Source organism: Carassius carassius, chromosome 34, assembly GCF_963082965.1.
Source record: "Carassius carassius chromosome 34, fCarCar2.1, whole genome shotgun sequence".
Classification (NCBI taxonomy): domain Eukaryota; kingdom Metazoa; phylum Chordata; class Actinopteri; order Cypriniformes; family Cyprinidae; genus Carassius; species Carassius carassius.
Window position 1 is genome coordinate 26,372,511 of NC_081788.1, and position 27,191 is coordinate 26,399,701.

At 38.5% G+C, this 27,191-nt stretch overlaps 1 protein-coding gene, 1 long non-coding RNA gene and 1 pseudogene across 3 annotated transcripts in view; 1 reads left to right on the forward strand and 2 right to left on the reverse strand.

Annotated features, from left to right (window-relative positions):
* LOC132114888 (plexin-B3-like) overlaps positions 1–5,358 on the reverse strand; it is a 66,253-nt gene extending 60,895 nt beyond the window's left edge. For both annotated transcript variants that reach the window (XM_059523274.1, XM_059523272.1), the window contains exon 1: positions 5,127–5,358. The gene's annotated coding sequence lies outside the window, so the exon portion shown is untranslated. The remainder of the gene's footprint in view (positions 1–5,126) is intronic.
* A 3,441-nt stretch (positions 5,359–8,799) lies between these two features.
* Positions 8,800–26,356, reverse strand: LOC132115042 (ATP-binding cassette sub-family D member 1-like; annotated as a pseudogene).
* Positions 17,099–17,641, forward strand: LOC132115250 (uncharacterized). The gene is made up of 2 exons (XR_009425454.1): positions 17,099–17,154; positions 17,584–17,641. It is a non-coding gene; the product is annotated as an uncharacterized LOC132115250 (long non-coding RNA).
* Positions 26,357–27,191: the final 835 nt, after the last annotated feature.

A 27,191-nucleotide genomic window follows, 5' to 3' on the forward strand; every position in this document is an offset into this window, starting at 1 on the left:
CTTTGGTTTCCGCTGTAAAGAAAGCAGTGCTGCACTTATGAACTTTAATATGCATTATACAGAGGCAAGACAGTAAGTTCCCTTCAGACATACATTTATATGAACTCCTACCCCTAATTGAATTGCAATTTGTTTAGCATCTCAACCGATTTGAATCGTCACATATTTGAATCGATTTTCAACAGGCTCGCGGTTAATCTTTACATCCCTAACTTCCAATATGCTTATAAAACAGCTTATGGATTAAAAAGTTTTTTACAGAGTAAAGAGTTACTTAACCATATGTATCCCTGTTTCCACCAATTGTAAGTCGCTTTGCATAAAAGCCTCTGCAAAAGAACTAAATGTTAATGTAAACTAAACATTTTAGACTCAATATGCTCTCAGGAATCCTTTTAATCATTAACAAAAGAACGAGCAATATAATATGTGTGGTTAAAACCGGCTGATACTGAGTCAACAACTATGTTCACATTTTTGATTAACAAAAATTTTATTTCCTGTATCATTTGCATAATCTGATAGCCTTTTCAACTAATAATAAAAGAATGAGTCTTAAAACCCATAAACAAGTTAGCATTTTTAACCTGGTTCCATTGTTACAAAACAATGAAACAAAATAGGGGTCAAAGTTGAAAATGCTTTTGTTTCTGTTTTGTAAGTCGCTTTGAATAAGCATCTGCTAAATGCATAAATGTAAATGAGAAGTTTTAACTTGACTTGGTGGGTGACACTGAGATGCATACTGTATGTACATAAATGAACAATTAAAAAAAATACTACAGATATATTATCATTTATATTACACGTGCGTATCAGTGGGCGGGGCTAAACAGGCAGTAACGTTGATCTAACCCTGTGGAGGCGGTGCTTAGCCACACTATTACTTCATTTTCTGAGCTTGGTTTCAATAAAAGGCGTTTTTAGACTGACAAGAAGCTTTTGAGTTTTGAAACTTACAGAATGTTTTTATAGTACATTGACCTGTTATATTTCAAAAGATCAAGGGAAATTTTATTTCTCAGTTCATGGCACCTAAAAACCTATATTTGTCGACCAATAGTATATAGTGCACATGGGACAATAGCAATATTGCAATGCTAAGCACATGATTGCAGCGCTACGCACATGAGAGAGGGGTGTAGATTAGAGATTATTAACACAAAACACAGACTAATCAGTTCAACAGAAAATCCCCTGAACCACAAGAAGAACCAAGGTGATGAGAGGACGAGAGAGAAACGACAGAAGGGAGAGAGATTATTTAAAGAATTAGCAGAATATTTGCAAAGAAAGAAAGAAAGAAAGCTGGACAGCTATTGAGAGAAAAAGAATCATTTCAGTGGAACAAAAAAGCAATTATTCTGTTGTTATGCTGTTGAGAGTTTTCATAGGCAGTCACATTACGGATGCATAATGTGCTGAAGAAGGCAATGCAAAACACAGTGAGAGAGTGTTTTCTGGCACTGATCAACTCTACCCATGTTCATGCACGATCGTGGAGTGTGAAGGACCGACCACGGTGTTGATTTGGTGAAAACGAGTCAAAATTCTTCAAGACATCCCTGCTTGATACAGCAGCACATCTGCTCAGCGATCACGAAGCCTGCTGAAATCATCTCTTAGTCTGCTGCACCAAGACACTATTATTAATATCTTTTGTCTGAGATGAAGACTGTTAAAACCTTACAGATTATAGGCTGCTACCAATTAGTCATTCAGCAGATGCTTTTATATAAAGTGACAGTGCACTTATTACAGGTTTAATCCTGCTCATATAATGTGTGCATTAACCTTTAGCTCTGCTTGTCTAACATAGATGGTACTGCTATAATACTGCTATAATATAGTGCTTTAATATGTACCACAGTACTAAATGATTACAATGTCCCATGGTATCAACATCATATTACTACTAAGAAAACCATGGTACAGTTGCACAAAGTACCAAGTTTTGGACAGGTACTCAGTTTTCAGTCCTTTATATGATTGCGTTCACACACACTTCGGTTATTTATGGCCGTGACATGTGCGTCTAGAATATTGCGAGGTTACATGTGTAGTTTCTGTAACTTACAGAGACGCAGATATGACCTAAGTGTCATCTGAAGGTTTAAATTCAGTCATCAAATTGTTTTGTGGTCTGTATATTAGTCTCTTAAATGCTCCGGTCTTTACACAGGAATCAAAGCTGTCGTCTGTTAATTAACAACTGACAGATAAAACCACACCTCAATTGAATTTCCATTGTGTGAAATGCGAAGACTTTATTGGGGCATCGCCATCTTTGATATTTACTTTAGTCACTATTGCTATGGTTACAGGTAATAGTCACAATTAGAATACAGGCTTGACTTCCATTGTACGTTCGTCCATTTTTTGCATTCTTTCCTAACCAAAGGACTCTTTCGTTATAAGGGGACTCAACTTTCCTAACTGCAGTAACACACGTCTGCTGCCCACGCACTGACAGGTGGAGAGAGTCAAACGCTGACACGCCAAAGCTCACATCTGGCTCTACTTGATTCAGAGCTTTTGAAATAACAAGATCTCGTTGGCTTTGATGCTGCTTAATTACTTCCACAAGAAATAGCATTTTATCATGAACGAATGAACCAGAGCTTTTAAAAACACTTGGAGCCACCGGCCATGTAAGAATTCAAACCATTCCGAATGAAGGAACCTTTCAGAGCAGCCGATGGAGCATGACATATTCAATACAGCTCTTCATCTGAGAAACATATACATGTAAAATGAACATAAACTAATATGGATTCAAGATTTTTTTGAAGCACGTGGATATATAAAAGAACGTTTATATGGCAACTCACTTTCAATTGTTTTAAACACATAATGGAGTTTTCTAAACCACTATGGGTGATGATCTTTGACCCTTTAACATAACTCTATTTGACAGTCTTCCTTATAGTTTTTTATACTCAAAAATGATTGAAAGTGTCAAAGCATTAAGTACTAATAGAATATTTACTCTGGTGTCTATTAAAATAGCTGGTTTTAAATAAGTATGTTGAAATACATCAGTTTGAACATCTATCTATCTATCTATCTTCTTATGAATTCAGGTAAATTGGAACAAATTTGACAGGGAAATAATGCCCCAATTACCCTATATACATGCAAAAGCCTCGCTATCAGAAATTTTCATCTAAAATTTGCATTTTTATCAAGCTCCTAATTTAAGAAGAAAATTTCAGATGGCACTCAAATGCTTTTGAATCTGAACTCTTCATATATATATATATATATATATATATATATATATATATATATGCCAAAACTACATGACACAGTAGTTTAAAGTAGTTTTAGATGTACAGTCGTGGCCAAAAGTTTTGAGAATTACATAAATATTAGTTTTCAAAAAGTTTGCTGCTAAACTGCTTTCAGATCTTTGTTTCAGTTGTTTCTGTGATGTACTGAAATATAATTACAAGCACTTCATACTTTTCAAGGGCTTTTATCGGCAATTACATGACATTTATGCAAAGAGTCAGTATTTGCAGTGTTGGACCTTCTTTTTCAGGACCTCTGCAATTCGACTGGGCATGCTCTCAATCAACTTCTCGGCCAAATCCTGACTGATAGCAACTCATTCTTTCATAATCACTTCTTGGAGTTTGTCAGGATTTGTGGGTTTTTGTTTGTCCACCCGCCTCTTGAGGATTGACCATCTCAATGGTATTAAGATCTGGGGAGTTTCCAGTCCATGGACCCAGAATTTCAACATTCTGGTCCCCGAGCCACTTAGTTATCACTTTTGCCTTATGGCACGGTGCTCCATCGTGCTGGAAAATGCATTGTTCTTCACCAAACTGTTGTTGGATTGTTGGAAGAAGTTGCTGTTGGAGGGTGTTTTGGTACCATTCTTTATTCATGGCTGTGTTTTTGGGCAGAATTGTGAGTGAGCCCTTGGATGAGAAGCAACCCCACACATGAATGGTGTCAGGATGCTTTACTGTTGGCATGACACAGGACTGATGGTAGCGCTCACCTTTTCTTGTCGGGACAAGCCTTTTTCCAGATGCCCCAAACAATCGGAAAGGGGCTTCATCAGAGAATATGACTTTGCCCCAGTCCTCAGCAGTCCATTCACTATACTTTCTGCAGAAGATCAATCTGTCCCTGATGTTTTTTTTTGGAGAGAAGTGGCTTCTTTGCTGCCCTTCTTGACACCAGGCCATCTTCCAAAAGTCTTGGCCTCACTGTGCGTGCAGATGCGCTCACACCTCCCTGCTGCCATTCCTGAGCAAGCTCTGCACTGGTGGCACTCCGATCCCGCAGCTGAATCCTCTTTAGGAGACGATCCTGGTGCTTGCTGGACTTTCTTGGACGCCCTGAAGCCTTCTTTACAAGAATTGAACCTCTTTCCTTGAAGTTCTTGATGATCCTATAAATTGTTGATTTAGGTGCAATCTTAGTAGCCACAATATCCTTGCCTGTGAAGCCATTTTTATGCAACGCAATGATGGCTGCATGCGTTTCTTTGCAGGTCACCATGGTTAAAACTGGAAGAACAATGATTTCAAGCATCACCCTCCTTTTAACATGTCAAGTCTGCCATTCTAACCCAATCAGCCTGACATAATGATCTCCAGCCTTGTGCTCATCAACATTCTCACCTGAGTTAACAAGACGATTACTGAAATGATCTCAGCAGGTCCTTTAATGACAGCAATGAAATGCAGTGGAAAGGTTTTTTTGGGATTAAGTTAATTTTCATGGCAAAGAAGGACTATGCAATTAATCTGATCGCTCTTCATAACATTTTGGAGTATATGCAAATTGCTATTATAAAAACTTAAGCAGCAACTTTTCCAATTTCCAATATTTATGTAAATCTCAAAACTTTTGGCCACGACTGTATAACATGTCAAGTTTTAACAGACAAGTAACAATTTAACTCGGCGCAAAGCTACAAATGCACGTACTGTAAGGTGTTTGAGATATAACAATTCGCAACCTACATGACATGCAGTCTGTTGAGTTGAATTTCTTTGGTTGGTCAATCTGTGTTAAACTGGCTCGCTGTGAGCTCTTCACTGTGCATAAACACAACAAACATCAAATGTAACATCAACGTCACAGCCATATGTTCGTCTTCTTACCTTCCGCAGTTTACAGCGTTCCTTCACTCTACCTGCCTCACAAACTCTTCAGCACAGTCTGGTGTCAGTTAATGTCTGTCAAACAGGGAAAAGTCCGGTCCGCTCTCAGCTCCTGTCAGGGCTCTGCTCTGTGCTGTTATTCCCGGAGCATCGAAACTTCCCGGTGATGAAGCTACCGACAGGACGCGAGACGCGAAGCGCAACACGTGGATGACAGACAGACAGACAGACAGGCTGACAGACTGAAACACTGGAGCTGAAAGTCATTTATCTTGGGAGTGAAACTGAGGCAGGGAGCGGTGCGTAACATCTTACACAGACCCACAGCGACACCCTTCGGCCAGAGATGAGATAGATAGACGATATCTATCTATCTATCTATCTATCTATCTATCTATCTATCTATCTATCTATCTGAACACATGGATAGAAAGTCATACAAGTCACCGATCTGTCCCACTATCCATCTATTTATCTGTCTCTGTCTATGTGTGTAATAGAAAAAGAAGCTTCCTAAGCCCAAATATAAATATTATGCAAAGAGGATTTCAGATTCACTCTAAAATGTATTCGAGTGCACTGGACAGATTATGTTCAGAGAAAGCACAAAAGCCATCTGAAACAACTTTGCAATTTCCTTCTGAATCCATATGCTGTAAAAGAAGGCACATGAATGGAGAGAGGTTTTTTTTTAAGAGGAAATGTTTTATTAGACAACAGAGATGCATTTGTTAATTATTCAGGAAAATGTGCAAAGGGTCCAATATTGAATCAATTACATTGCAATCGCATTATGAAATTCAATATCATACGAATATTGTGGACAGATTTTTTTTAATGGAAATTTCTTTTAAAGCAGTAATTAACAATCGTCAAACATCTTTCAAGTGACTGACCTTCTGAAGTCAACACACGATAAGAGAACAAAAGCACTTTGAAATGTTACAATGAATGATTGAAATTCCTAAGACACTTTAAAGAAAAGTCTCAGCTGCAAGAGGTCTTGTTAATGTTCAGGTCAACTCTAGTGGTCATCACAATACACATATCAGACGCCATCCCCTCGGGCTAAATCTGAAATGATTTAATAATCATGTGTCCATGGGTGCTCCTTCAGGCCCTGTGCTCAGACCAACAGAATCAAGCCCCTGTTTTTATTTAATAAAAAGTCATATCACATCTACCCTCTGGCTTTTTGTACAAAATTAGAGCAAGAAAGTTTAATGAAAAACATCATCTCCTCTAATGGACATAATTAGAGATTAAGGTTCAACTGATGTCTGTCTTATGAAGATAAAAGAGAATTTGAAACTTTCCTTTTAAGGTGCTTTTTATGGAAGCTTGTTTTCAACACATAATGAAAGTAAATAAAAATGTGACTTTTATTTCACAATTATGACTTTTTTTCTCTCAATTATGAATGTATATTTTTTTACAGAATTATGAGTTTATATCTCAGTTCTGTTTTTTTTTTCTTTCTTGGACTTGTGAGTTTGCAATTCTAACATCTCACACTTACAAGCTTACATCTCGAAATTCTGACTTATTTTTTCAGAAATGGGTTTATATCTTATAATTGTAAGTTAATTAATTGTAATTAATAACTCATAGAATTGCATGTTTTAATCTCTCAATTCTGAGTTGATATCTTGCATTTCTGACTTTTTTTTTGTTTCTCAGAACTGGAAGAAAACAAGTCACAAATGTAAGATAAAAAGTTGCAATTGTTTTTTTATCCTGTGGTGCAAACAGGCTTCCATAGCTTCTCACTGATTGTTTAAAGAATAAAAGCTACATTTTAAAATTAGCCATTTCTTATTGACCACAATTACTTGCACTTTTTTTACAGAAAAGATGTTAACAACATTCTATTGGGATATTCCCGTATACATGTAAATAAAGCATTCATGTGCATGGAAATGTGGACATGGTTTAAATATCTATTAGAACTGGATAATAACAAAAACGCATATCATCTACACTGAGGACTAATTTACCCTTTTTGATTTTGCATTAAAACATGGCACAGATTTGAACTGTAGTACTCATGGTGACTCCTACAAGTTTGAAAATACCATCGCTGAACTGATACAAAGCAGCAGAGCCCTAACTCCCTTTCCTTAAAGACACACGCACAGACACCCACGCCGCCTGTGTCCCAGATTTCCAGAGAATTCTTCAGAGAACAGTGATAACGAGCAAGAGGAACAGCTTTCATAGGTGCTTTCATCATTGACTGCACCTGGTTGAATTGGCAGCTGTCTCCCACCCCCTCCAAAACAAACACACCCAGTTTTCAGTACTACCCTCACACACACACACACACACACACACATAAACAAACAAACACACACACACACACACACACACGCGCTAACTGCATTGTCTTTGTACAGCTAAAAAAAGCTTTGAAGTGTTCACTGTGTGTTTTCGGTCTAGAGACTAATGATTGGGATCTGATTCTGATTCCTTAATGGTTCTGTTAATAGTCCTTTTAGTAATTTTGAAGCATAAAGAATGGATAATGATTGGAAAACTACTGTACTGCATTCACTATTCTCAGAAGCCTATTGTCAAATTATGAAATAAAAATTAATGTATTATGCAATTCTTGGAAAAAAACAACTTTTTCACTTTTTTGGGCATTTTATCTGTTCCTTTATCTCACCTAAGTTTATACCATTTATTAGTTCAGAATTTAAAAACTGACACACTTTTAAATAAGTTTAATAGAATATATACAATTATCTATTATTCACTTTTTTATTTCTTTTTTTTTTTACATTTTTCTTTTTTTGTCTGTAAGGCCTTTAAACCTCCAAAATTATTATTATTATCATTATTTTTTATTATTAAAATGACAGCTACACTTCTTTATTCTAAAATTCTTAATTTCAAATAATTTTAAATAAACTTTCTTGCATTCAAATTTGAATTGGATTCTGATTCAATTAGCACAGGTTGTCTTTTTCTTTTTAGAACTGATTGATTGTAGACCATTATCTAAAAATATTGCTTTTTCACTCAAAATCAGAGGTGTTTTCGCTTAGATCAAAAAGTCCTATGATCAATCAGTTCGAAGAAAAATATACAAAATCTGTGCTGATTGAAAGAAAACAAGTTGACAAAAAGATTAAATCCAAGATTTGGTGAAAATACAGCATAACAAGAATTTTATAAGCAATTATTTTTAAAATCCAGTAATTTTCTGGCCTAATAGGTAAAGGATTTTGCAGCACAAGGGTTAAAAACATTCTGAATTCAGTTCTGAATGACTCACAACTCTAAATATAATCAGTCTGTGAAAAAGGAAAGGTTATAGCTGTTTTTCACTGTCGACAATTACACACTCTCAACCTTTGATTGCTGATTCTCACGCAAGCTAAAAAAAAATAAAAAGATGCACGTTGATCATCATGACAACAACAAAGGTGGTTCAAGGTGGCTCTGATCCATTCATCTGTTTTGCATATTTTATTGCTGTATTTCTTCTGAATTGTTGCTGGAATGCAAACGTTCTAAAACCGTCAACATAACCAAACATCCTTAAAATGATTCCCGCTGTGGTATTTCTTTTAAAAATGAAACTGGTTCTGATTAAGTTCTTGATTCTCAACCCTATTAGAAACACATTCTGATGTGGGCAGATATACTGTATGCACACACACACACACACACACAAACACACACATGCTCACACCTGGCCTTGTATGCATCCGTCATCTGTCTGTAAATCACTCCATAAGTCCTTCCTCTTTTCTACCAGATAACACATCTCTCTCCTTCTCCTCCCCCTTCTTCTGGTCATCTTCCCCTGGGTTTCTCAGACTGCTGCCACTGCATCTTGGGAATTCCCGAGAGCTGGGTATCGAGTCGGAGCTTCTCGTCCTGCAGGGACATATGTGTGGAGGCATCAAAGCGCCAGCCGACCTCGCCATCAAACTGCAGCAGGTGGGAGTGGTACTTCCTGTCAGCAGAGGAAGTTTAGGACAAGGTGTGTCATTCTGACTGAACTGAAAGTAACACAAAGTCACTAGTAGAGAAATTTCTGGATGAAACCATGTTTAAAGCTGTACGGTGTCCTCATATGGGCTTTTCCCTGAATGTTTTATAGCACTATGAGCATATTCTACACTTCTAAAGTTTATTGTTATTTATTTGATTTCTGCAATGTCAATTTATATGGTAATCTACGTTTCTTTATGCAAATTACCTATATTGTGTCTCGCTAAAATCTGGGTAATGACATAATTCTTTATTTAACAGGGTAAAACCAGTGGATCACCAAGGATGCATTTATTTGATCAAAAATACAGTACAAACAGTAAAACTGTGAATTATTACTATAAATTAAATTGTCATTTGATCTATTTCATGCATCCTTGCTGAATGGAAGTATTAGTTTCTTTAAAAAAAAATCGAAACTTGTTTTAGTGTGTTAATGGATGCAATGTCATGAAGGACATTTGAACGATTCACCTGCTAACTTCTGCACACCCTTTCTCCATAACCCGAAGGAATGTCATGATTCATCGTGGCTAGTTTTCAGATCAACAAAAAAAGCGTGGGCCGTTTCCTTGACTTTTTATTTTGCCTAGTGCGATCGCAGTGACAGGTGTTTTATCAGGGCATCCATTTGTGATTTTATGCCATGTATTCAGCACTTTTAACAACCCATTACTGCCTCTTTGTTGGATAACTAGTCTGTTTTTTCATACAGTTTGTCTACTTATCAAACTCCCACTTCAAAACAGCAAGAAAAATCCTGTTTTCCATCATATGAACCCTTTAATCTTATGGGTTTATGATTCAGTGCTTGACATAAATACACTCCCACTAGAAATAAAGCAACTGCTCTTAATTTTCATACGATTGAAAACACATCAGAGAGAAGGACGGTGTGTAATAGAGAGAAGAGCAATCCCAGCATCCTTTGCAGCTTCAAAGATTTTGCCCTCCACATCAATACTCACAGCACTCGTGCACTCATCCAGGAGGGCGAATTGAGGCCTGTAGAGATAAACCAGAGATTTATCAGCTTTAAAAACACACAAGTTGTTGGGGACTTTTAAAAACAGACTTAAAAGCAGTAGTTGGCAATAGAATTGCTACATTTTTTAGGGTTTTTTTCTCCCCATTAATAAATATCTCAGTGGTTCTACAATAATCTCCCCTAAAGCAGCTGCTCACTTCAAATGCAAAGTGAGCTGCATAGTTTCCAAAAACACCCACTGAATCCAGTTAAATGCTAATAATGTTCAGTAATTTAATATTTATCACTTGAATGGCTTCAAGGAAACCATGAGCAGCTTTCTTACATGTATCATAATTTAGTATCTTTAAAGTGTTATTTTTATTTTAGACAGAGGAAGTCATTCTACCAATTATCTAAAGCAACTGAAAGATCATTACTGAGAAAATATCTCAGTAATATTCCTGATTATTAACTTACATTAAGTTGGATCTAAATAGATGTTAGTCCAGTATTAAGCATGGTGTAAAAAAAAAGGAACTTTCATTATATATGTGTCTGCATCAAATCGTGTGTGTCATATTTAATAAAATGCCAGTCAAACAGAACAGATGTGCTTATGGTAAAACATCCTGGCCATGCCCATCCGCTGCTTCTCTCCTCCAGACAACACATCCTTCCAGTTGCATCCCAACCTGACAGTATATTTAATAATGTTTAAATACTTACAACATGTTTACTACTAATACAGTTTTGCTTCTTCCATATTACTGAATCATTTAAACATGCATTATTAATTATATGATATTAATATTTTAGCAAAAAATCTGTTGGTTCAACACTTTACATCCAGTACAGTAAATGTGCTGTGCTTGCTTTTATCTTGCAAAACTATGGAAGCACATGGGTAGCGATATTCAATTTGGAATGTAATATGCAAAATGACAATGCAATATGTAAAATGACAATGCATTTCTGTATTTACATTTTCATTTTCCAATACATTTGTGCAACGTTTGGTGCAAAATGAAAATGAAAATTAAATTACATAATTTTCATTTGCCATTTCATACACCAGTTTTAATATGTAAAATGAAAACTAATTCTAACGCTTTATAAGTTGCAAAATTAAAATGAAAATGTATTACAGAAATGATTAGATATGTATAACATGTTCAAGCAAAAACGGTGGCAAAATTATCATTTAAATGCTATTTTTCTTAAATGCATTAACACTCACAGTCAAGACATTTACGATTGCATTTTCATTCAGTGTCCCGCAATGAATGTAGCAAAATTCAATGTGCACATTTGAAAATGCATTCCGAGCCGATCCCCTGTCCGTCCCCTCGCGCCATGTCAATCACTGCGTGAACAAGGCGGGGCTTGCAGAAGGTCAGAGACTCAAATCTCAAGAAGAGGATTCAAGTGAGAGAACATGGACAAGACCCTTGGTCCGTGTACGTTTTGATCATTTCGGTTTATGGCTTCAATATTTCATTCGCACTTGTGGGCGGGGCTGAAACGCTGCTTTCATCTGATTGGTCGAATCGCTCAACCTTCAACTCTGTCTTTTCATTCTTTCAGGCAGAATAAGAGTCAGTACGAGTGAGACACTGTAATGTGTGAAACCACCGCTCACTGTTAATTAGCATAATATTTGAATCAGATATAGCTGGGCACATAAATCGTGCTGCTGAGACCTGCAAATTATTTCTAGGTTGTAGTATTGTATGAATATTGTCCCACTGATAAATACAGTGCAAATAGTTCTGTCTCTTTGGAAAAAAGTGAAGTGGAAATAAAAATCAATAATAGACTGAACAGTTCCATGTCTGTAACATTTACCACTCTCATCTTTTAAGTCATTAGGCACTAGGTATGTGTGTGTGACTAATAAATAATTGTAAAAATTAATATTGTTACATTTCTGAAATAAAAATAGTAAAATTAGCTCTATGCTGCTCAGTGCTCCTGTAGCCTACCCCAGAGCGCCCTCTCGCGGCTGTAGACGGTAATGTTTTCTCTTGGTTTTGAATAAATGCGACTTATATGTTTTTTTCCTCTCATGACATATTTTTGGACTGATGCAACTTATACCGAAAAAAATACGGGTAACATTATTATTATTATTTATTATGAGAGTAACTGACACAGACTAGAACTTTAACGTTTCACCAAATTCAGCTCAGATCTTCAGACTCGTCTGACTCGTGTTGCTGTATAACTGGCCAGACTTGCCTTCCCAAAAATCCTATTTAATTTTATTTCATAAATTTAACTATATTTATTTCCACTTCACTGTTATCCAAGGAGACAGAACTATTTGCACTGTTTTTATCAGTGGGACAATATTTATACAATACTATAACCTAGAAATAATTTAACGGGGTCTCTTGCAAGTCGCAGCAGCACGAATTATGTGGCCAGCATCATCTGATTAAAATATTATTCTAATTAACAGTGAGCGGTGGTTTCAGACATTATAGTGCTTCACTCGCACTGACTCTTATTCCGCCTGAAAGAATAGAAAGACCGAGCTGAAGGTTGAGCGATTTGACCAATCAGATGAAAGCAGCGTTTCAGCGCCGCCCACAAGTGCGAATGTAATATTGAAGCTATAAACCGAAATGATCAAAACGTACACGGACCAACGTTCTCTCACTTGAATCCTCTTCTTGAGATTTGAGTCTCAGACCTTCTGCAAGCCCCGCCTTGTTCACGCAGTGATTGACATGGCGCGAGGGGGCGGACACGGGATCGGCTCAGAATGCATTTTCAATGTGCACATTGAATTTTGCTACATTCATTGCGGGACACTGAATGAAAATGCAATCGTAAGTGTCTTGACTGTGAGTGTTAATGCATTTAAGAAAAATAGCATTTAAATGATAATTTTGCCACAGTTTTTGCTTGAACATGTTATACATATCGAATCATTTCTGTAATACATTTTCATTTTAATTTTGCAACTTATAAAGCGTTAAAACTAGTATTCATTTTACATATTAAAACTGGTGTAGGAAATGGCAAATGAAAATTATGTAATTTAATTTTCATTTTCATTTTGCACCAAACGTTGCACAAATGTATTGGAAAATGTAAATGTAAATACAGAAATGAATTGCCATTTTACATATTGCATTGTCATTTTGCATATTACATTGCAAATTGAATATCGCTACCCATGTGCTTCCATACAAAACTGGTTGAAATAAGCATTCATATATCAGACTGTGTGCACTACTGTTCAAAAGATTTGTGTTGATAAGATTGTTTTTGACGTTTGAATGATGATTTCAATATTGTTATGTCCAATAACGTAGATACTTTTATGTTAACTGCATTGTGTTTATTGTTATAGTTTTTGTTGTTGTATATTTCTGTGTCCTGGGGCCCGTTTCAGAAAGGAGGTTAAGTGAAAACTCTGTGTATGTTAACCCTGAAATGAGAGAAACTCTAGGTTTTCCATTTCAGAATGGGAGGTTTGTCAAACCCGTTTCTGAAGGAGAGGTAACTTAAACTAAGAGTCAGTTACCATGTTAACTTACTCTATGAACCTAACCTGGTCGGGAGCAGGTTTTCTTCAGTAAACCCAGAATTTCTTTCGTTCTCCTCCCCCTTTTTAAAGAGAAAGTGATGTTTAAATACTTCATTCATTCATGCATGCTGCAAAAAGGCTTTTCTTACTTATTTCTGCTTACAAACAGTATTCTCGTCGCTTCATAACGCTATGATCGAACCACTGATGGCAGATGGACTATTCTGACGACGTCTTTCATACTTTGACAGTGTATTACTTGGCAGTCTATGGTACAGTCACAAGCCTCCCGGTTTTCATCCAAAATATCTTAAATTGTGTTCAGAAGACGAACAAATCTTTTTTGGGTTTTGAACGACGCGGGGGTAAGTGATAAAATTGACAAAATTTTCATTTTGGGGTGGAGTATTCCTTTTAATGCAAATGGAAAACAAGATTATTCGGAGTGTCTATTACTAAGTGGAAATCTGCTGTAGTTCCCCCATGCAGTGTCACACAATGTTAAATTTGATGCATGTGAATAATGGCTTCAGTGGTATAGGCAACAACATGTTGGGTGCAGAGAACTAACTTGTGACATGATTGATTGGGTTCAAGTCTGGCTTTTGTCGAGCTTGTTCTTATCACTTTTCTCATCACATATCACTTTAGAATTTATTTTCAATAAAAATGAAGAATATGTTCTAAAGTACAGTGCCTAACGAGTATTTTCATAATTATAAAAGTATTTATAATTTTAATAAATATAATCATTAACAATCTGTTATTATTGCATCCTGTTAATGTACAAAAATACTGAGGTGCAAATAGTACGTATCTGCCAGTATAAAGTATAAATAGCATGTAATTATTATTTACACTTAGCCTGTTGCAAAGAACTGCTACTTTTACATGGTAAATAGAATAAATCACGGTTTTAATTAAATGTAAATAGCATCTAGAGCTATTTGCACTTAGCCTACTGTAAATAGGATCTATCGATAATAAAATGGGTTTCATGGTCGTGGTGCATGGGCTTAACTCAGAGTCAACCTACTCAGAGTTAACTGAACTTACACAATTCAGATGTTCTCAACCTGAAAACTCAAGAGTTTCTCATCTCAGAGTAAGTCAACTCAGAGTTCAAGTTTTAACTTCGAATTGGTTGAACCTCCTTGTTGAAACGGGCCCCTGCTCCTCTGGCTCCATATTCAACCAATTCGAAGTTAAAACTTGAACTCTGAGTTGACTTACTCTGAGATGAGAAACTCTTGAGTTTTCAGGTTGAGAACATCTGAATTGTGTAAGTTCAGTTAACTCTGAGTAGGTTGACTCTGAGTTAAGCCCATGCACCACGACCATGAAACCCATTTTATTATCGATAGATCCTATTTACAGTAGGCTAAGTGCAAATAGCTCTAGATGCTATTTACATTTAATTAAAACCGTGATTTATTCTATTTTTTGGGAAGTCGTGGCCTAATGGTTAGAGAGTCGGACTCCCAATCGAAAGGTTGTGAGTTCGAGTCCCGGGCTGGCAGGAATTGTGGGTTGGGGGAGTGCATGTACAGTTCTCTCTCCACCTTCAATACCACGACTTAGGTGCCCTTGAGCAAGGCATCGAACCCCCAACTGCTCCCCGGGCGCCGCAGCATAAATGGCTGCCCACTGCTCCGGGTGTGTGCTCACAGTATGTGTGTGTGTGTTCACTGCTCTGTGTGTGTGCATTTCGGATGGGTTAAATGCAGAGCACAAATTCTGAGTATGGGTAACCATACTTGGCTGAATGTCACTTCACTTTCATATTGGGATATAGTTTCAGTATGTTACACAGTTGATCCAACCACAGAAAAAGCAATTATATGCAAAAAGGCAAGGCAAGGCACTTTTATTTATAGAGCACATTTCAAACAGCCACTGCTGACCAAAGTGCTGTAAATCATTTCAGACAATATAAAATATAAAAAAATACGTCAGCAGACACAATCACATCGTAACCCATCATAAAAACCCATCATAAAATGACATTTAACCAAAAGCCAAAGAGAAAAAATAAGTCTTTAGTGAAGATTTAAAACTATCAACAGTGGAAGACAACCTTAGGTGTTCCGGCAAATCATTCCACAGACATGGAGCAGCAACAGAAAAGGCACGATCACCTCTTAATTTCAGTCTAGATCGCAACTGAACATTGTAAGAATGCCCATCCCTTCTTTGAAGAGGATATCGGAAGACATTCCCGTGATGTCTCTCACCTCCTTCTCTCTCCAGGATGTAGCAGTTTTGAGGATGTCCTCCAGCTGCTGGTCAGTGACGCCTTTCTCCTGCATCTCCTGAACAGAGTGAAGATGACCTGATTTCTCAGCATTCCCACCGACATACAGTATAAGGCCTGAAAAGAGAAGAAAAATAATAATGAATCCAAAATGTAATTTTCTAGTTCTTTTTGTTCCAGATGAGTTCAAAGGAGTTTTAGTGGATTAAAATAGCAGGATTCTTTTCATGAAAAGATATTACTTCTGAATAACACTCATATTCCTCACTGTGTATGTAATGCTGTTTTCACTGTATGTCTTGTTTGATCTATCTATGCATCTATCCTCTGTGTTTCACATTTTGCATTAATAATTCTCATAAAGGCAAAATGGGCAGTGTTTAAAAATGTAGTCTACTCAAAATCATTGTGCATTAGGCACATCCTCAAAGCAGTTGAAAGTCTTATTCAATCTTTTTTCCTCTTTAACAGTCCTGATATACAGAAATGTCCAGTGAACTGCAAGTGGGCCAAGTGACAAGCAACTGCCGGTCTGTAAATGATTTTAAACACGTCCTGTGTGCATGAATACGAAGCGATGCTGTACTCCTGTTGGGTTTGGATTGAAGCCGTCATGTAACAGTCACAAGAGCACCATATGTGCTGACTGCTTTTTGATTGTGCTCCTCATATACTCATCAGCGCTAATTAACCTGGCACGGTGTGGAAAATTGAAATAAACACATGCACGCAAACCCACTTCTCTGATTTCTAATTGATCTTAATTCTTAAACAAAATTTAGCAGAGCGTGGCTCAGAACTGGGTCCTGAACCAGCAAAAAGAGAAATCAACAGCCTTGTACAATCATAGTCCTATTTGTACACTAGTGATGCGCGTGTCGGGGTTTTTTCCAACCCGCGGGTCCCGCTTTTATGAAATTATTTGGCCCGCCCCAGCCCACCCCGCAAATAAAGTAAAATTGCTTGAACCGCCCCGACCCGCCCCGCACATCGGGGACATCACGAAAGTTACGTTGCTACTTAGACCTTCGTATCGTAACCTTATCGATATAGGCTATAGGTAATTGCACTATGATGGTTTGTTCGTAACCAAATCTTTTAGGTGAACGAATTGTTCTCGTTTACGTAATCCACTGACCATAGACAGTAAAAAAATGTCTCGTTCAATGAAGTTTCCCACAGCAGCGCGTGAGCGCGGCGCTATTAGCAGCGCATGCGCAGCTCGTGAACAGCTCTGTGAACTGTTTCATCCTGTCAAAAAGTTACTCAAGATGTGACGGAGCATGTGACTTGTTGAATGTAGTGAACGAATACGATGTTCTCGTAGGTGAAAGAGTTGAATAAACTGATACATCTCGTTCGTGAATGAAATGAATGAGAGTATACAGGGTCAGTCGGCCAAGCATGTAAATCTCGATCAGCAATCAGCAGATACAAAGCGTTATTGGTGCACATACGCTTGTTTTCATATTTGGAATACAGAACACAACTCCACGTTTAATCCCCGATAAAACCTCGTGCTTTTTTTAATCTGAACAATTTATTTAGACTATTTATTTAATGCGATCATGCACACATTTTAATAAAGCCAAATCAGTTTTTGTCACAAGTAAATACGTTCGTTGACTTAAGACATAACACATAAGACACTCTTTTTCGCCAACTGCTGGCGTATTTGTGTAATATGAAGAAATGGTCACTGAACGAATCAGTGAATGAATCATTTTGGTGAACGAACTGAAAATCAACGAATCTCTTGAAAGAATCAAAATTTCCACCACTAAATTCCATGCAACATAAATGGATTTTAATAATAAAAATAATAATCTAATAATATTAATAGTAACAATAAACATCATTAAAAAATTATAATAATTATCTAAGATATTTAAACGCACAAATACAAATCTGCACATGTAAAATATACACTAAGTGATGATGCAAACAGAATCTGAATCAGATTTTTGAATCAATTCACTGAGATTTTGCTACTGAAGTTTATATCAGAGCATTAAAAAAACAATTAACTGTAAATCACAATTAAAAGAGGGACTGCAAAACTTAATAGCAACTTGTTAAATTTAAATTAAATTTAAATTTATGCAGATGCTAACGCAATGCTCTACTACTTGAGCTACAGGAACACTATGCATTGTGATATTCACAAACATTGCTTCATTTTACATATCATTTGACATAATAAACCTAGGTATAAACCTTAGTCCTTCTTACTATATACTTAAAAGCATTTACCTTCTTATCACTAGTGAAGTGCATGCTTTTAGTATACACTTTTTAGGCCACAGTGTGCAGTCAGTACCATTGAGTTATGTAAAACATGCTTGGGTGATGGCTTGTAAAGCACTCCGCTGTAGACGGGCCAGAGGTTACTCAGGACTCTGAACAGAGAGCTTTTTCCACAACCGTTGGGGCCCGTGATCAGCAGATGCATGCCTTCATCAACCTGGAGAGAAAGACCCAACATCCCCCTTATATGTTACTAAAAACGCATACATGCAGCATATCGCATTACACCCCCACAGAGAGAGAGAGAGAGAGAGAGGGAAAGATGCACAGAGGGACAAACCACGGGAAACAGCTAAATGTGTTTACAAATTCAGCAAAGCCACAGGGTTAAAAGGAGCCACTGTGATGGGAAACGCGTGATGGTTTTCAAAGGCCTTTCTGCAGCACAACATACCAAGAAAAACATATCGCTCCCTCTCTACACCCTGTCATTATGCTAAAGCCATCCATTCACCAGACACACATAAACACACCAGCACGGCCTCCTGCTAGAGCATCAATTACTATTAAAAGACCTTCAACACAACACCAAACCAATGTGAATCATCGGGTTCAAAACATCTGGACGCGGCGTTAATGATAATTCTAAGTATAGAGACAAGCTGGTCGAGTGACTTCAGTCTATTCTGATGGCAGTCTGGAAGCAAAATATAGATTTAACCGGAGAGAGCTGACAAATGAATCTTAAAGGAACAGTTCATCAAAAAATGTAACAACCCCAAGTACCGCCACATTCCATTTGGCAACCGTGATAAGTTTTTTATCTGACATTATTGTCTACCGTGCCTTATTGCACTTGGCTTGGCTGCTTTTGGCTGCAAAAGCGATCTGAAAAAGGATTGTGGGTAATGTTTATTGTGTCATGAACGCACCGCATGACTGCAACATCAGGGCCATGAGAGGGTATTAACACCCTGCAAATCGAGGCGCTGTTGTGAAAACCCTAAGAGCACACCAACGCGTAACCGGAATATAATCAGCACATTGTCCAGGGCAGACCAGACGGGGGTCACACTGTGGTACTCATGACCCATTTCTCAGGATTTAGCAGGAAACATGAATTAATCATTAGGGAGCACGTACTCAATCCAGACTTAAGAAATGTATGCAACACTGCATTCATAACTAGTGCATTCGAGATTTGTTCCATGAAATAATTCTCACTGAAATAGTAAGAAAGACAAACGATGGGTCTCATACTAAAATAATTGGGTGTAAGCTGCGTACTGATGCATACAGGAATTTTAAAAAATTGCTCTGGATTTACAACAGGTGTGCAGACATACATTGTTTTGTACCCATATTCTAATATTGAGCAATCTAGATTATTATAAATCTAAGATCACTTAGTTTTTTTATTTTAAATAATGAATCTATATTAGAAATTATATTCTACTTTATAAAGATTTAATATAGTATATATCAATCATATTTTTACAAATAGGTGTGTGCTAAACGAAAGACAAAGTGCTAGAGGAGGATCGGGATCAAATGAAGATTTTACTGACGATAGACTACACTAACAATACAACATAACAAATAACAGCATTGACATAGACATTCAGGTTAGGTTACAATACAATACACATTCACATTCAGGTTAGAATACAATAATCACGGACGAGGAAGAACTGAACAGACAGGGTATTTGAGCACACAGGAGGTAATCTGGGAACTGGAGACAGGCGGGGATCAATCAATTAACACAACAAGAAAAGGAAGATGACCAAATAAGGGAACATAAAGTTCATAAATGTAACAGTTCGCCCCCTCCCGGAACGGTGAGTCCTCGCACCGCAAGAGGAATACCAGCAGAGGGAGGGTGGGGGTTCTGGAGGCGGGCGTGGGGCAGGCAAGGGGCAGGCAAAGAGGGAACAAGGAGGGAGGAGCCAGGAGCAGGAGGTGCCAGATGGTCCTCCAGAGACCAGCCAGGACGGAGATCCATGGTGGAGTCGACGACGGGAGGAGCCATGGTGGAGAATGGGCCGACGACACCAGGGGGCCGACAGGCGGAGACTGCACCGGTGGGTGAGGAGCCCAAGATGGAGCAGCACAGTCGCAGAGCCAGGGTGACGTCGAGGATCCGGAGGGCCTAGGTGGAGCAGAAGGCTCAGGCGGGGTCCTGGAAGACCGCTGTGGAGCCGGAGTGACTGAGGATGAAGGTGGAACCAGAGGCAAGGAGGAGCCTGACAGAGCCGGAAGGATGGAGTGACGAGGTGAAGCCAGAGGAGTGGAGTCCCGAGGCGGCGGATGGTCGACGACTGACCAGGGTGAAGCCAGAGGGACGAGGGAGCCCGGTGGAGCAGGTGGGATGCCAGGCCACGGTGGAGACGAGGGAGCTAAGAGCCAAGGCAGAGTCGCTGGGTCGAAGGACCGAGGAGGAGTCCAGGGCTCGGAGGCTGGAGGCGGAGACAGGGCCTTAACAAGCCAAGGCGGAGCTGGAGACTTGCAGTCCAGCGGCGAACCATCGCGCCCAGATGGTGCGGACTGAGGGTGAGCTGCGGGACAGAGTGGCACCAGCAGAGATGACGTTGAGGAACTGGCTGGTCTAGGAGGAGGAGAGAGAGGAAGGATGGGAGGAAACACAGGAGGATCAGGGCTGGACGGAACCAGCGGAAGTAGAGCAGGGGAACTGGCCGGTCTAGGAGGAGGTGGGAGAGGGAGGCTGGGAGAGAATGCAGGAGACACAGGAGATTCAAGGCTGGGTGGAACCAGCGGAGACACAGAAAATTCAGAGCTGGGCGGAACCAGCAGAGACACAGTAAAATTCAGAGCTGGGCGGAACCAGCGGAGACACAGGAAATTCAGAGCTGGGCGGAACCAGCGGGGACACAGAAAATTCAGAGCTGGGCGGAACCAGCGGGGACACAGAAAATTCAGAGCTGGGTGGAACCAGCGGAGAAACAGAAAACTCATAGCTGGGCGGAACCAGCGGAGAAACAGAAAATTCAGGGCTGGACGGAACCAGCGGAGATGGAGCAGAGGAACTGACTGGAGGAGGTAGGAGTGGGAGACTGAGAGGGTATACAAGGGGATCAGGGCTTTTTCTCCAGCACCCACTCCACAAAAGCGGTGAAATCCTCTCAGGGACCGTTCGCTGGTAGGCGTGCCTTACACCGCTCGCTCAGGCCGGTGTAGAAGTTAGAGAGCGAGTGGTCGGGGAAGAGGGTAAGGCACGCCAGATCTAGAAAGTCCCTGGTATGGTCCTCCAGCGAACGGTCCAGTTGCTCCAGTCATAGGAGACGTACTGCTGGAATGGCCATTCTGGGAAAGGGAAGAAAACAAACCAAAAAGAAAGTAAAACGCCGCCAACTAAACTGTTTAGGTCCGTGATTCTGTTACAAATAGGTGTGTGCTAAACGAAAGACAAAGTGCTAGAGGAGGATCGGGATCAAATGAAGATTTTACTGACGATAGACTACACAAACAATACAATATAACAAATAACATCATTGACAGACATTCAGGTTAGGTTACAATACAATACACATTCACATTCAGGTTAGAATACAATAATCATGGACGAGGAAGAACTGAACAGACAGGGTATTTGAGCACACAGGAGGTAATCTGGGAACTGGAGACAGGCGGGGATCAATCAATTAACACAACAAGAAAAGGAAGATGACCAAATAAGGGAACAGAAAGTTCATAAACGTAACACATATATTTTAGAATTCTAATTAAAAGAAGAAGGTAACTGCTGCACTTATCTTGCTACCTTTAAAGTTTAACTGTTTCAAGTCCTGCCAACATGTTTTTGATTGTACAGACTATATCTCTCCACCAGCACCATAGGTGGGGAAACCTAATTAAAAATCCATAAAGATAAGCTAATGTAATATAACAGGTGATGCAAGCAAAAATTGACACCATAAGAGTGAATGAGCAAAATACCTAAATAGAAATTCTCTACATAGGTCTCATAATATTATCTTCAACTAAATCCACTTTAAATTGTCAAAGGTAAGGCACTGAATAGCAATGCTGTATTATCATAGAAGTACTCACAGACCTATGCTAGAGAAACAGATAACAACCTCACTGACATATTCACACTTCAAAGGCACATAAATCATGCAGGGAACAGCATGTTGCATCAGACCACTGACTCATTTACTCTGCATGAGCACGAGATATTGCAGCATAGAGATAGAAATTATTTAATATATAGTCTCCTTAGCTGGAAAATGGAGAGCAGTTTTAATTGGATGTACCAAGTATGCAATGCCTACTACATCCGCATACCAATTTTGCACTGGCAAAAAATAGATTATGAATTAAAATGACTCAAGAAGGGTTTAAGATGGGAATTTACCTGAATGTTCAGACTATAGTTATTATGGGCAGGTTTTCACATTTGATGCCCTGTTCCACATCAGTCACATTACCTGAGCAAACACACACAAACATGACAAGACAATTACGTAAATGGTCAGTATACTGTAGTATATAAAAGTACTGATTACTATGTACTGTTCAGTATGTACTTACAATTCACTTCTGTTCAAAAGATTGGAATCTGTAAGATTTTGTATTTACTGTCACTTTTGATCAATTTAATACGTTCTTGCTGAATTTTTCTTAAAAAATAAAAAATCTTGCTGACCTCAAACTTTTGATGGGTTGTGTACTTTAATAAATGATGCGCCTGTTACTGTTTAAACAGTAAAATGCTATAATGTTGTTACATGACAATTCAGCAAATGGCGTCCTGTAATTGCCTTGAACATTTTAAACCAATTGTGTGTACACTTTTGCAATACCAATCAAATAATGAGAAAGAGAACAAATCGAAATTCACAGTTTAAATTGCTTCTAGTTTATTTGTCACACTGGAAATGGAAGATGAAGTTGAGCACATTGCATTATGGGATACAGAATTCCATGCATGCACTCACTGTATATGATACATTTAATCAAATCTGAGCCACCTGCATATTACTTGCATATAGAAAATTGGGTCACACTTTATTTTAGGGTCCAATTCTCACTATTAACTAACCATTAACTATGACTTTTGCCTCAATTAACTCCTTATTTGCTGCTTATTAATCATTTATAAGGTAGTTGTTAATTTTAGGGTATTGGATAGGATTATGGAAGTCATGCATTATATGTACTTTATAAGCACAAATAAACAGCCAATATGTTAATACTAGACATGCAACTGAAGTTGATCAAACTTCTGATCTGGAGCGGTCCCTCCACTCTCATGCCATGTTTTATCTTCCGAGCCGCCCCAGTCTCTTCTGGCTTCACCTCTGAGACAGAACGGCGGTACATCCCAGCACACACATCCTCAAACACTTCAAACGTCTCATAGACACGAGCTGTATAGCCAGCCAGCTCTGTGACCTGTGAGATGACAGAGTACTGTTTACTCATTTACATACATGAAAACCCTTTAACAGCTCTTGACTGAAACAACTAGTCTGGAGGCAGGAAATGATGTACTGTATTGGGAGTTGGATGCACAATGTTTAGGTTTGCTACATTTACATGATAAAAAGATGATCGATGATCAACTAATGCATATTGGATTCATACTGTAGACATTTTCAGATTTAACATCCCCAAAACATCAATTATAGTGTTTTTTTTTTTACTTTTTTTAACTGCTTAATCTAGATTTGAAAGTGCTTTTTGAAAAGTTATTTGGTGAAATGCATCTCACCTCTTTGTAGGAGATCATGATCGTTCAGAAGGTTCAGGGCCGTGGTGAGGCCTATGTGCGTTCACTCACCAAGTCTTCCTCCTTCATCACCAGGGATGCCTGTTTTACATCCTCTAAATCTTAAAGGATATCAAATAAACAAGAAAAATCTCAAACGATGAAAGGGAATACTGGAGTAATGACTGCTGAAAATACAGCTTTGCATCACAGGAATCAATTACATTTTAAAATATATTAAAATAGAAAACAGTCATTGTATTTTGTAAAAAAAAAAAAACATTTCTCAAATATGCCTGTTTTTACAGTTTTTTTTTTTTTTTTTTTTTTTTTTTACAAAAAAATCTTACTGACCCCAATCTTTGAATGTTACTGCAGAAGTGAACATCAAGTACAGGACAAAAAGAAACTAAAAAATTGTCCCCTTTAAGAACACCATATCAACAAATGCTCAAGGATGTTCAAGGAAGTTTTAAATTCACAGAGTTAAAACGTTTCGAGCCATAGACACAGAGAAGTGAACAGAAACTACAGATAATCATAATTGAATCCATACCATATTTAGAGTATCCGGTGGCAGTGATGATGGGCACAGTGACCATGACCAGGCCTGATGCGCTCCAGAGATATTTCATCAGGAACTGTTCTAGCATGACATACCAAAGCCTCTTGAACAAGATCAGGTTAATCTGCTTGGACAGCGCGGTGTAGCTCTGCTGCAGCTGCAACATCTTGATCTGCGCAGGGCACAGACGCATGCACGCAAACACACACGCAGACACAAATACACACAGATACACAAGCAACAAGATAACTTCAAACTGAGGAACACGCAAGCTCACACACAGATTAGTTTCCAATAATAACCTGTCAAATCAACTTTTTTTACTAATAGGAAATAGATATTTTTAAGCATCAAATCAGAGCATATTAAAATAATCATGAAGGTTAAGAAAATAAATGAGTTAAGTGCAATGTGTGTGAGTGTGAGCCTCAGGTAAGAGAGGTGAATACTGACTTTTGCCCCAATTCCAGGGCTTTCTTTGTATTCAGACACATCACATGACCTCTCTCTATGAACACTTTCTCTGGCCATATGACTGAAGTTCGGGAACATTTCCCATTGCAGGCATGGGTGCTGTTTGTTCAGCAGGAACATTTGTTTTGTCTTTGGGACACATGAACAAAATGATCCTAACCCTAACACCTGTTATAAAGGGATAATTCACCCATAAATGAGTCTCTATCATCATTTACTCACCCTTACCTCCAAACCTACAGTATCCATAGAACACAAACAAGGATAAAGCAAGGGTTTTAAAACGAATGATTATCTCGAAATATGATCTAAATATCTTCTTGCAAGCGATCCCTTTTTTTAAAACATAAATTCTATTCAGGTCACCAAGGCTGAGTTTATTTGATTAAAAATACAATAAAAAGGTGTGATATTGTGAAATATTATTACAATTTAAAATAACAGATTTTAATTTTTAATATATTTCAAAATGGAATTTATTCCTGTGATGCAATGCTGAATTTTCAAAAAGGTCATGCTGTTTAATATTTTTATGAAATATTTGCTACATTTTTTTGGATTCTTTGATGAATAGAAAGGTCAAAAGAAAAGCATTTATTTGGAATATAAATCTTCTGTGACATCATAACTGTCTTCACTGTCACTTGATCAATTTAATGCATGATTCCTAAATAAAATCTTAATTTCTTTCAAAAACAAAAATCTTACTAACCCCAAACTTTTGAACCCTAGTATATATTGTCACACGTGTCCCGAGCTCTCATCACCACACCTGCGCCCCATCAAGAGCTGCCTTCTTAAGCACAGCAAACTAACACAGAGGTGAGAGATGTCTCCACGAGACTCGGCTAATCCTAACAATCTGCCTTGCTTTCAGAGAGCAGTGTGTGTTATGTTAGTTAAATTTGTTTAAAAAATAAAAAAAAGCACCACGAAATTTGTTTTATTTTTCAAATCTTTTGAAGCTATAAAATAGCATTGTGTGAGAAGCAGACTGAAATGTATTCACTGAGCAACTCGCTGCTGGACAGTTTTCATGGTATGAAAAAGAGCAAGGTGAACATGCTGCTAAACATTTACTTTTGTGTTCCAAAGTTGTACACATTTGTAAAGACATGAGGGTGAGTAAATGAAGACCGAAAACTAACCCAAGAGGCTATTCTCTTACCTTATGTCCTAGAATCTCCTCTGAATTGGCGATTATGCATGAAAGCATGTATCTCAGGTTACCTTTCCTCCTGGCTTCCTCGGTCACCAGTTTACCAAAGTGAGGCGAAAATGCTCTGAGAATCTTGGCAGTAAATGCCACCACAATGCCAGCTATGATGGACGGCCATGTGGTGCTGGCACCTTTCGACTCAGGTCTTTCTTTACAATGGTTTACACCACCTATTCTTAACCATAGGGCCGCGGCCCACGCTTGGAATGACCACTGTTATCCATGAGACAGTTACAATACACCATCCCACAGTCAGTTCGGGAGTTCAAAGCGGGTTCGCAAATCATTTGTGTCAGTTTGGGGATCACAAATCATTTGAATCAGTTAAGGAGTTCGGAGCGGGTTCGCGAATCATTTGTTCGTGGATGTTTCGACGTGGAAAGCAGTTCGGAATGGAAATATTGATATTTTATTTGTTAACAACATACTTTTTGTACCTTAAAATCAGTAAATGTTATGAATTAGAGAACTAAGCCAATAGAGTTCAGAGCGTGATTCATTTGAGTCAGTTTGGGAGTTCAAAGTGGGTTTGCAAATCATTTGAGTCATTATGGGAGTTCGGAGTATGGATCGTGAATCATTTGAACCAGTTTGGGAGTTCGGAGTGGGATCGCAAATCATTTGAGTCTGTTCGGGAGTTCGGAGCGGCTTCGCGGATCATTTGAATCAGTTCGGGAGTTCGTAGCGGGATCGCGAATCATTTGAGTCAGTTCGGGAGTTCATAGCAGGTTCGCAAGTCATTTTCGTCTGTTCGGGAGTTCAAAGCGGGTTCGCGAATCATTTCAATCAGTTCGGGAGTTCGTAGCGGGATCGCGAATCATTTGAGTCAGTTTGGGGAACGCGAATCATTTGAGTCAGTTTGGGAGTTCGGACCGGGATCGTGAATCATTTGAATCAATTCGAGAGTTCGGAGCGGGTTCACGAATCATTTGAGTCAGTTCGGGAGTTTGGAGCGGGATAGCGAATTATTTGAATCAGTTCGGGAGTTCGTAGCGGGTTCGCGAATCATTTGAGTCAGTTCGGGAGTTCAAAGCGGATTCGCGAATCATTTGTGTCAGT